Here is a 12,084-nt window from a genome sequence, read left to right as displayed (position 1 = left end):
TTTCTTGAGCTTTGTTTCTTGAGATTGTGAGCCTCTAGCACACTATCCTTAAGACAAAAAACTACCTATATTTATGAGATGCATAGGCTATATTTGTTATGTGTAAACAATAAAGTGATTAATAATGACATAAACATCTACACAACAGTACAGCATATTTGTCAAACAGCTGGGAAACACTGAATGATGTGTATGTGTAGGCAACAAAACTAATAAAAACTGAACATTTATTACAAACATAAATGTCATCATAATACACTGTGAAGATAACATGCACATAAACACAACTAAATCCACACATTAATTTTATATCATGTGTTTTATTCGGTATGACTTAAATAACAGTTGTTTATATAGGCGGACAGACCTTTGTTTATACCAAAGATCAGAGGAGAGAGTGTTCTGGCTGTGGATGTAAGGATATTGCTCAAGATAAATCCCTTAGCACTCTCTTTGTTGAGTTGATTTAAGTGTTAAACTTGAAGAGTGTGCAATAGCAAACCCACACATGCATTTGTTCACATGTCGACAGCTTACAAATGCTTACAGTATGTTGAACAAGTACAGAGATCATCCACACAGACGTTCTCTGAAGTCCAGCACATACTGAAATATGGATACACAGCACTGTGAAAAATGCAGAAGGAGTTTGATTTAGTGATGCATTATCCACAACAAGACAACCTCACATTCAATAAATAATTATTACAGTGGAAACTCAGAGGTGCTTGGAGAGAGATAGAGAGTGAGGCCTGATAAGGGAACCTTTTCCCTGTCAAGTTTGTACAACAGATGAGTCTAATTTAGAGAGACTTGTGTGGGCAGTTTCTGTTTGCTGAAAGCTCATACTGACCACCTTCTAATATAAAGTTATCTCAACATGCCGTGGAAAAAAAAGGATTCCTTTTCAGCCATCAAGTATTGCAGGGGCAATCATGAAAAACATCAATCACTGTTTTATGTTATATTATTATTGTCATTGTGTAATAGTGTTGTTTGCCAAAGTATGAGCAATTACTATCAGTCATAATTTGAGCTGTTGATTAAAAAAAAGAAGAAACTAAATATTAAACTCTTTTTGTTACAGACAGTAATGTGAGCCGTTACTTTTGGGTCGTTAATGGGACGGTTATTTTTGGGGCCAGATTATTGTTCTTATAAACTTGACTTGAATACACCTCTTCTATAATGAGCAGGTTTTTAATGTATGAATTAATATTTATTTTGAATTTTTTGGAAACCATTCCAGTGTGATACAAATGTCCTAATATCATAAAAGGGGGAGGGTGGGGGGCATAATCTGATATTATATTTAAATTAATTTTTTATTTTACTTTTTTTTTTACAAAAAATAATAATTGAATGCCAAATCAAAATCAGTTGGTGTGACTCCCCAAAAACTAATATTTCTGAATTAATTGTTCATGATATTTGTATTTAAAATACCTTGACATTTTTATATATATATAAATGTTATTTTTTAAAATAAGTAAAAAAAAAATGTTTCCACTCACATGTATTAATGGTTACATGAAAATATTATATAATTTGTCAAAACCTCCAGCATTAATGTGTACAGTAAAGTTCTAGCAAACAGATTTAAAATATATATACTGTATGAGTTAGAAAATCTGTGTTATTATAGACCTTGCACAACAGTAAATCTTTCACTGTAACCAGTAGAGGGCAGAAGTCTTGCTCTAGAAACAATCCACTTCCCTTTTGCTTTAGTCTACTGAGAGCACACATTCTTCTTCACACAACCCAAACTCTTTGCAACTTCAAGACAGCTGTGGCTGCCAGGATAGAGCAGAAATAAGATATGGGAATCAACATGTCCTTCCATCATAGTGAATACAAATTGACAAGATGCCTACCGAGCGTGACTGTGCTTGCAGGCGGAGATGACTGGCATAAAGTGTGTGGCTGATATACAGATGAACATCTGACATGCCAGGGGAAGGAGGAGTGCTGTGCATGCTGTACTGTGGATCTGACAGTCATAAAGTCTCAGTGCTTGGGTGTGGTGTGAAAACAGTTACAGACAACTCAGTCGGTTGGCATTCAGAGAAAATGAAATTTTGAAATGCTGGCACAATCGCATCCATCATTTTCATATTGAATAACACTGCATGTGTTTTTTTGGCAGGCGGTGTGTGATGGTGTGATCTAGCATGTGGATGTGGGTTGGAGAATCGGTGGCTGATCATTAAGGCGCTAAGTGTAAACAGCAGCAGGCCCACAGGAGAAGGCCTAACGTGGCCTTCTCACAGAAGATCAATAGCCCATCCACACACGCACAACACATATCCTTAGCAACAGTCTTTGAGATCCATCACCAGATTTCCCATTAAAAAATTAGCTTTCTGTCAATAATTACTCATTGTTTATTTACTAGTGAAAGTGAAAAGGGACTCTCAAGCTCCACAATGACAAGAAAGCACCATAAAAGTCGTTCATATGACACCCCCCCCCCCCCCCCCACACACACACACATACACACATACACAGCCGAATAATATTTATGTCACGAGACGCACAGGAATGCATTGTGATTTTGTGACAATATATAAAATTTTAATAGTCCATTTCAGCACTTCATCTTACATTTCAAACTTAAATTTGGAATGTAGTGCTTGAGTCACATGTACCAAAAACAGTACCTTAGTAATGGTGCTTTTTGTCATTCTGAGACACAGTTATGAATACAGTTCTCCTTCACTTTCATAATATTCTTCAGAAGTTCACCATTGTGTTCCATGGAAGAAAGTGTTTGTTCATGAGGGTGACTAAACACAATGTTGTTTTTGTTAAGTAAAACCAAAACTATTAGCAGTATACACAAATAAAGCTGAAATAAAATAAAACATAAATACATTAAACAAATTAAACATAAAACTTGAAATAAAAATGAGAAATATTCCCCAGAAAACAAAACAAAATAAAATAAAAATAAGTATTAAAACAACTTAAATGTAAATAAAATAAATTAAAACTGTAATACATGTAATTCATGTAACAATATTATTAAAATTTAAACAAAAATATAAAAACTGAAAATATTAAATTAATAAATAAATTAAATGTCAAATCCTCAATAGTATATAAATAATACTAAAATGACACTGAAGAAGGTAAAGCTCTGCATCCATAATCAAAAATGTTTGTATATTTTAATGTCATACCATCATCCACGGCTATTTTTATGGCAAATAAAAAGTATGACTGATATGTCTGTGGTATCTCTCCTTACACTTAACACTGTGCACTTTTATAATTCCTAAAGGTCTAGTCATTTTGGCAATGTTTGCAAATGTTGTATTTACAGGGAAATGTAAGTCATGTAAAACTTCTTGACCAAAGAAGCTTGCTTCTTGCTGTGCGCTGAGACTCTTCAATAACAGGCCAGATATGCTGATCTATTCCAGGGTGGAGGATGGGTATGTTATAGTCTCCATAGAAACATAGCCGCAAACTCTTGTGGAAAGTCCCTTCCCAAACACTGACCACAATGTGTCTGTGTATGTGTGAGTGCATGTGTTTAACTTTTAGTCTAATTCTACTCCCCCATAATAGGAAGAGTATTCTCAAAGAAAGTATATAGACTATCATTGTCATTTAAACTGGTATTATCTTAGCAAAATGAACAATAATCATGCATATCTCACTCTTTGTATTGTGTTTTCTAAAAAATTAGTTTCATAAGGCTATTTACATGAGTAACTGTGGGCACTGGAGTGCAAACGCAGGCCTACTGTCAGAGCCAGCAAACTGGCTTTTACTCTTGGCTAATCACAATGGACGATTCCTATATCTATAGGGGATTCTAGCTTTTATTTTACTATCATCACTGGCTGGTTCGAGGAAATTGGAAGATTCAGATATTTATATAATAATGCTAGGCCGCAGATAACTACAGGCATGCTAATATTTCTGATATTTTTTGGTGATGTGATATTGCTTTCATAAAACATTAATATAAACGAGAAATGAACATTGAGCTGCTTATATTTGTCTAGTCATATATTTATTTTCATAAATATCGCTGGCAAATCTCCAAAAGAATCCACAGCCTCTATCTTTTCACGTTAATGCAGAGGGTAAACCCCGGTCTGGAGCTTTGAATAAGTGGAGCGGAGTGACAGAGCGCCATGGCTCATAGCGTTCTATAATCACTTGGCTCGAACTCCAAACCGGGATCTCCATTCTCTGTTGCTGTTCTGAGCGAAGGATACAAACTGTGCAGTTTCCCACTTCCCAGTGATATTGTATTAAATGGCAGCTCTCCCGGAACGGTGCTGTTTATATCAGATTACAGAAACGAACTGACATGTATTATTAAACTTTAAAACACACCATCTGTATATAGAGCCTAAAACGTCATTATGTTTTTCTATGCTTTTAATGGAACAACCTCCAAACTCTTCTCTTTAACTGGGCCGACCAACTGCTCCATATTTGGATTACACATTTACACATTTACACACACACACACACACACACACACACACTCTCTCTCTCTCTCTCTCTCTTACGCACGCCTCCACACACTCACTCCCTCCGTCACACACACACACACACACTCACTCACTCACTGGAGGTGGGGGCACGGAGCGATAGAGCTATTAGCTCGGGCTGCAGCAGACATCATTGTACGAGCGGAAGGGAGACGATTCCACCGGCAGTGCGCGAGAACGCACGGAGCCCTGGCAACACGCAGAGCCTCGCGCTTCCCTGCCCGTTATACCGCACAGTAAGTCCGTGCATCTAATTTACCAGCACTTGCGATCTGGGGAAAAATGGCTGGGAACTAAAGAACGCAGGAGGAACAGAGTGTGACGTTTATTAAAAAAACCTTTGTAAATATTTACTGTGACATTTGCACCACTTATTATGTCAACCTGTCTGCGGCCGACCGGGCGAGATGTTCAAGATGTGCTGTTTTTCATCTCGATTAAAAATTATATAACTACTTTGAAGTAGCGCACGGGAAGCGGGGCGGTTACTCGCGAGCTGTAAGCCCGAGCAGGGAGCGCTCTCGCCGGGGCTGAGTAACTGCGCCACCCCGCCTCCTTTTATCGCTCCAGATAGACTCATAAACATACATTTATCGGCGGATTATTGATCAGCCAGCTGTACTTTTTGGAGCAAACTGCCACTCGCCGTAGCTGTACACACTTCTGCTGAGTCAACATTGTTGCTAGAAGCCTTTTGATGTGAAAACAATCGCGGAAGTGTCTGCTCTAGAGTTGCGACTTCACCCTTGTGCACCGTTTAATCCACGGCTACGCGGTTTATTCAAGTGCATGTATCGCCAGTGTCTGTTTAATTGAGAATATCACGTACAAGTAGGCTACACCACTTTTTGTCTCCGCTTCACTGTCTCTGTGTTTTAGACACTGGTTGTGTTTCAGTATCTAATGAGCGCACCACATCGCATGGTTCCTAAAAGGCGGTGCGATTTGTTCAGCGCGTCCTGAACGGACTCCGGGAATGCTGTCTAGGTAGGCAGCCGTACTAGGATTTGAGACACAGCCATTGAGTGTATCCCGTCGTGATGTCACTCGGTTCATCCCGGCTGGTTATATAATGAGCTGTTGCTGTGTATATTTCATGTGTTTTTGCAGGGTGGATGGTTGCTCCATGTATTGTGACCGACATACAGTGCTAGGTTTTGTTGCTTTACTAAATAAACCGTGCAGTTTAGCGTTGATTTTGTAAACAGTTGGTTGAGACAGCCTTAAGTAGGTCTTAGGATCAGAGTATCATTATATCACATACTATACTGTACTGTCAACGTGTTCTGTACATTAATATACTACGCCTTGACCTTGTGCGCAGTTTAGAGCAGTTGCATACTATACTATACTATACTATACTATACTATACTATACCAAACTATATTTTGCAATATATATTACCTTTATTACCTACTGTGTATTACCATTTAACATGTGCACATATTTATTGCACGTGCCATATGATGGCATATTTATTATTACACTTTATACTGTAATGCATACTATAGTATTCTATAATGCAGTATGCTACTATGATATACTACACTGCACGATCTAACATTGTTTTGACTTTTGATCCGAGGGGATTGTGCAAAGATTCATGACTAATGGGACAGTTGCATATACTGTACTATATACTATACTGTAATGCACATATGACAGTTCAGTATATATAACTACTGTACTGTGTATTCTACACTGTATGCTGCAATGTATAACTTTCATTTTAATTTTTAAATAATTTAATTTTAGTTAATAGTATGCACATTTATAATGGTTAATGCACATAAACTATACTATACTGTAATATAAGTGAAATTATAGTCATGACATTTGCCAAGTATGGTAACCCATATTTGGAATTGGTGCTCTGCATTTAACCCATCCAAGTGCACACACACAGCAGTGAGAAGTGAACACACCGTGAACACACACCCGGGGATCAACTGGGGATTCAGTGCATTGAGGGTGGGAGAGAGCGCTGTTCATTCACTCCCTCCCACCTACAACTCCTGCCAGCACCAAGACCTGAACCGGCGACCTTCGGGTAACTGGTCCAAGTCTCTAACCATTAGGCCACAGCCTAAGAAACTATAAGAAATTATAAGAAATAAGAAATACTATACCATGCTATGCATAGTTTTTACTTTTGAATGGATTTATTGTGCACAGATTTATGGCTAATGACAGTTGTAGCATATTCTAATCTATTATTATTCTATGCAACATATATAGCTTTCATTTTTTAGTTAATTGCATTATTTGCAGGTTTACAGTTCATATGATTTTTGCAGCAAAAGTGAAGTAAAAAATTCCATGAGAAAATCTCCATTGATTTAGTTTACTGAGGATATTTAATTCACTTTTAGACTTTGTATGTCCAGGGGCGGATTTAGTGATTTGGGGGCCCCAGGCAAAATATATGAATGGGGCCTCATGAATTTGCACACATTTTTTTGTTGTAATGCTTGCTGCTGCATAATGGTGCCCCACAGTTGTGTCCAGTGTTTCTATATTTTTCATGTACATATTTAAAAGGCTTTATTTCATGTTGTAGAGCACAACATAGCGATTGATTCACAGATTTCACAAAAAAGCAACCGGTCGCATGTCCATACTTTATGCGCATCTTATAGATGAAAAGTATTTTAGGGGGCCCAAGGCAGTTGCCTACCTTTGCCTAATGGGTAAGTCTGCATCTGTGTATTCCATAAAGAGGGACAGAAAGAAGATAGACATAGTGAGAAATCAAATTTACTGCATGAGACAAACTTTCATTAAATATTGAAAGACCAGCATGTTCAAATAAATAAAGGAGGATTATTTGCAGGGTCACCGTGCTACAGTTTCACCATGTTCTGCCAAGTATTGCTGCCGCATGCTCTGTTTTCATCCTTATTATTAGTGTACATTTCAAAGGCTTTTGGATGATTAAGAAATCCTAGTGCTTTTATTGAAAATCCTGTTGTTTTGGAGAGTGTGTGGATAAGTGTTTCCCCTTTTTTGTGCGGTTGTAATACAAACAGTATGGGCTGCCCTTTGCAACCTGGGACTAAGCTGTCTGTTCTGATTATGCAGTGAATGTTTTTATTTTTTTAGAGGGATTTGTGTGGTGGTGAATTGCTCAGTGCTATAACTCAGTAAGCAAATCTCTGTTTGATGGCCCCAGTACCACTTACTTTTAAATGCTAATGAGTAGTTATTAAGACACCGAGTATGGCCTAATTACAAGTGCTCTAGTGTTTCTGCTCATTTGTTCAGTTTACACATACACCTGCCGCTTGTGAAGTGCTCTATCTTGTTTCTCCTTAATAGATGCGCTGTTTAAACTACCAGAGTGTCAATGGAGTTGTGTTTGCTGAACCCATATGAGCTTGTGACAGTTGCAGGCAAGGCTAACTCGACACGCTTGGGTGCCAGTGAAATACAGAAGGACACACCTCCACCTGCAGACAGTGCTTATATAATGCAGCTTTGATTGACAGGGAGAGTATCAGCCAATGGGTGAGGAGAGCCAGCTGGACCAGAAATTTGTGTACACATTGAAGGGGTGGAGCTTAAGTCAACCTGGTTTCACCCTTTGCTGGAAATTAAGTGTAAAGTTAGGCCTATCCAGGCAAGCTCTTAAAGTACACTCCCTTACAGGTATGCATTCATGAACTCAAGACCTGGGCCGCATTGTTCTGCAGCATAAAAGACAAATTCATGTTAGGCCAATTCTTTCTCTGAGCTCTAACTCTTCTGGCTATAGCTGCTTTTTTGTGAGTCTGTGAACATGTTTGCACCTGGTATTGAAATCTGTTTCGGGTCATTTGATAGCAAGTGGCCATCTGTTGCTGTTTATACATCTTGCATGTTCCACATATACTTTCAAATTTAAATCTTGCCACATGTGATGTTTTGAAAAGTAGCATGCATGGATAAATTGTTAACAATAAGTTATTTTCATTTAATTTAAAATCCTTGTTTTAGTGCACTGGTTGATTGACGGGTGAGTAGGCGGTCCTTCAGTGCTCCCCAGTATGCTTCAGAATGGATTAGCATTTACACTACAAATGCGATGTAGTCTCATGTGTTTTCTGAATGTGATGTGAGAGATCCGATTTACTCCTGTATTTGTCTCTGTCCACTTGTGATCAGATGCTAGTATCAGTATAAAAGGAGTCTACAGAAGTTCAGCGTCCTTTCACAGTGTCAAATTCTCACAGTTGGGAGAGAGTATGAGGTGGGGAGAGGGAGGCAAAGAATGGGAGTGGAACGGGTTCAATTGAGCAATGCTGTTTCCAGACCTTTATAGCCCTTTTCTTTCATCTCTCATTACTATTCATTTGCTCTCCCTCCATGGGTGCAGTACACATCCGCAACCTGCTTTTGTACTCCAGCGCTCAAGAGCTTTTTTTGATATCGAGATGAAAAACATTCCTTTCTCCAATGAGTGGATATCAGCGTCCTGGCTGCTCGTCTTCCTCTTCCTCTCTTCTTCCACTTTCTTCACTTTCTTCTTTCTTCACTTTCTTAGACTCCCCGTGATGGCTTTATGTATAGCCTGAACTGAGGCTTTTTATTTTTCAGCTGAACAGTGCGATGAACTTGAACGTGCTCGAAACTGTTCATTGTTCAGTGAATGTGCTGATTTTTATTATTTATTATTCTTTTTGTCAAAGTGTGGCGCTTCAGGATCATCAATAGATTTCTTCATCCATCTAGAAGCATAGTTAAAAATAAAACCTTTACATAAATAAATCACATTCAAGCCTCCAGACTTCATGGTATATCCAGACTCTGCGGCTTGGAGAGTAACATGCGTGTGTGTGGTTTCTGGACAGCCAGAAGTGTTTTAAAATCCTGTTTGATGGCCTAAAACTTGAATGACCAACAAGTCATTTTAAGAGTGGGGAAATTCTTATTGATACCTGGCCCCTGCAATATCAAAGATGTCAGAACGCAACACTGCAGTAGATTGAAGTAGGGCTCCACAATATTGGAAAAAACTGACATTATGTTTCTCTGCAATATATATTGTGATATGATTTATTTATTTATGTTTTGGCCAGATGACTCTTTTTGGAATGAAAGCAGCATCCGCACTTGTCAGTAAGCTGATCTGGGGCTTTGTAGTGAAGATAGTCTCAGATATAGAAGCAATCGATGGCTGAAGTTCTGAATGGCAGAGTGTGAATAGTGTAGCGGCTCTGTGTCAGTGTGGGGATCGATGACCCCTCTATGGGCTGTTGTCCTTCTCTGGCATGGGGATCTGTATGCTGGTGATCCCCCGGGCATTTCCAGATAGTAGAGCTACTATTGATGGCACTCTTTCACCATGAAAGCAACAAAAAACAACAAAGCTTCACACTCAACGAGCAGCTGTTTTAGAACATGATGAAAATCCTCGTCCTGTTACTGAAAGTCTTAAGTATCATCCGTTTTTGGAGCGTCCTTAAAGTGATAGTTCACCAGAAACTATCACTTTAAGGATCCATTTTTTTTTCTTTAGTGGAGCAGAAAAGTAGACATTTAAGGGAATATTCATGCTGTTCTTTTCTTATCCATACATTGAAAGTGAATGGAAACCAAGATGCAAAAAAAAAAAGGCACCATAAAAGCATTATTAAAGACTTGTATACCGTAGACCAGTATTTCGAAATTCTTCTGAAGCTTACTGTGGTGAATAAATTGTAATTTACATCCTTACTGACCAAAAATCTTCCTTGACTGCCATTGTCACCATTCTCTTTCACTGAATTGAAAAAGCAGCTTTGGCATTCTGCTAAACATCTCATTTTGTGTTTTATAAAAGGTTTGGAACAACACAAAGACTAATAAACTGACATAATTTTCATTTATAGATGAACTTTACCTTTCTGTTGTCTGTTTTGCAGTTTGTGAATGTACAGAAGGTTGATGGTTCTTAAGACCTCTGTGCAATGTTAGTGTTCATTCATGTCTTTTTAACCCCACAGATATGCCATATTCATATTTAATGGCATTCGCTATAGTTTAGCACTAGAATTGCTTTACTTGTAATGAGGAACTTGGTAGGGAAACATTGCCTACCTATTTTTAGGCTCTTTACTGTCAGTCTCACGTTTCTTTTCACTAATAATTATTTTAGTATGAAAATGACTAAATGATATAGCATTAAGTGGCTGAATATCTGATCTCGGTTTTTTCCTTTCCATCTGATTTGTTACATTTTCAAACTGCAATAAATTTAGCTTGTTTTGAACTGTTCTGCATATAGTTCACAAACAAAGGGCAGCTGGAATCATCTGACCAGCATGTTATAAGCCCAGAGGCAGAGAACACACAGATGAAGACAATGCTCAAGGAGGAAAGATGCCATCCTTTCTGATGCAATTAATCAGATGAATAGGACCACTAAGCGTTCTTTAACCGCAGCACATACTTCTTGGAAGTGACCTCTGAGTAAGCATTCATGCATTACTACACTATCGACAATGGACCTTTTTTCCCAATGTTTCACTAATGTGATAGTGAAATAAGACCTTTTTTGGAATGGTACAATTCTAAAAGCTAAAAATGCATCTAAGGTGCAAATATTTTATTAAAACTTACATTTTTTTCTTTAGATTGTTCTAAAGGAATGTTTTTGTGAATACAAAATATTTAACTAATTTAGTTAAGAAGAACTGCAGTCTTCTGAATATTGTGTGAATCCGGCCGACTGAGCTAGGAATACGGGAAGATGTCTCCACATAGCCAGGTGAGAGGGATGTAGTAGGACCTGCCATGCATCACGGGTCTCACAGCGCGTATCAGGATTGAATACTTCCAGCACAAAGGAGGGTATGCACCAGGAGAGGAATTCAATAACAGGAAAACTGCATGAATACAAACAATCTGTGGAATACCGAAATCCACCCTTACCACTGTTTTGTTTGGCATGATATAGTCATAGTTGTGCACGCTGTATTATTCAGGTGATGTGAAGTCCCTAGTAACTTCTCACCTTTGTAAATTTCATGGAAAGAACACAGAGCTTCTGGGCAGGGTGCAGGGACTTTACTACAAGCTGTACTTCTTGCAGTTACAGTACATTGAAGGAATTTCCTTAAGTTAATGCTGGCCTTGAATCGACAAAGTGTGGTTTTGACAAAGGGGAAACGCACCAGAGAAAAACCAGGCTGACAGAAAAAAAAATTAAATACTGCGTGCTGAGAAAAAAGAAGCTAAAGGCCGTCCCAGTTCCATCCCATTTCCCCTCTTAAGTGATGTCATTGGATTGGTGGGAGAGGCGCTCCCTTCCTCTAGTGGAGTTCTTTCTAGAGAGACTCTCAGGGAAGGTAGCCAGACAGGCATTCCTCACTCTCACATCTCTACCGCTCCATTTCTACCGCTCCCCTCCCTTTCCATCATTGCCTCCAACAATGTGTGTCTGAGTCACAAACGTGGGCACATTGAGAACAATTAAGTGTGTTCATTAGCATCATACAGCACTCAAATCATTTGGAAAAGATCATAGAGTATTATTTAATGCCTGTTAGCTGCATTATAATAGTATAATCTGTCTGTTTTTCATTGGCTGATGTTTTGATTAGTGGTG

At 38.4% G+C, this 12,084-nt stretch overlaps 1 protein-coding gene across 2 annotated transcripts in view; it reads left to right on the top strand.

The window, feature by feature from the left end:
- Positions 1 to 4,534: 4,534 nt before the first annotated feature.
- The window catches only part of atxn1a (ataxin 1a), an 87,425-nt gene continuing 79,875 nt past the window's right edge, over positions 4,535 to 12,084 (top strand). For both annotated transcript variants that reach the window (XR_009423528.1, XM_059509779.1), the window contains exon 1: positions 4,535 to 4,753. The gene's annotated coding sequence lies outside the window, so the exon portion shown is untranslated. The remainder of the gene's footprint in view (positions 4,754 to 12,084) is intronic.

Source organism: Carassius carassius, chromosome 25, assembly GCF_963082965.1.
Source record: "Carassius carassius chromosome 25, fCarCar2.1, whole genome shotgun sequence".
In the NCBI taxonomy this organism is placed as follows: domain Eukaryota; kingdom Metazoa; phylum Chordata; class Actinopteri; order Cypriniformes; family Cyprinidae; genus Carassius; species Carassius carassius.
This window is presented reverse-complemented; position numbering and strand designations above follow the sequence as displayed.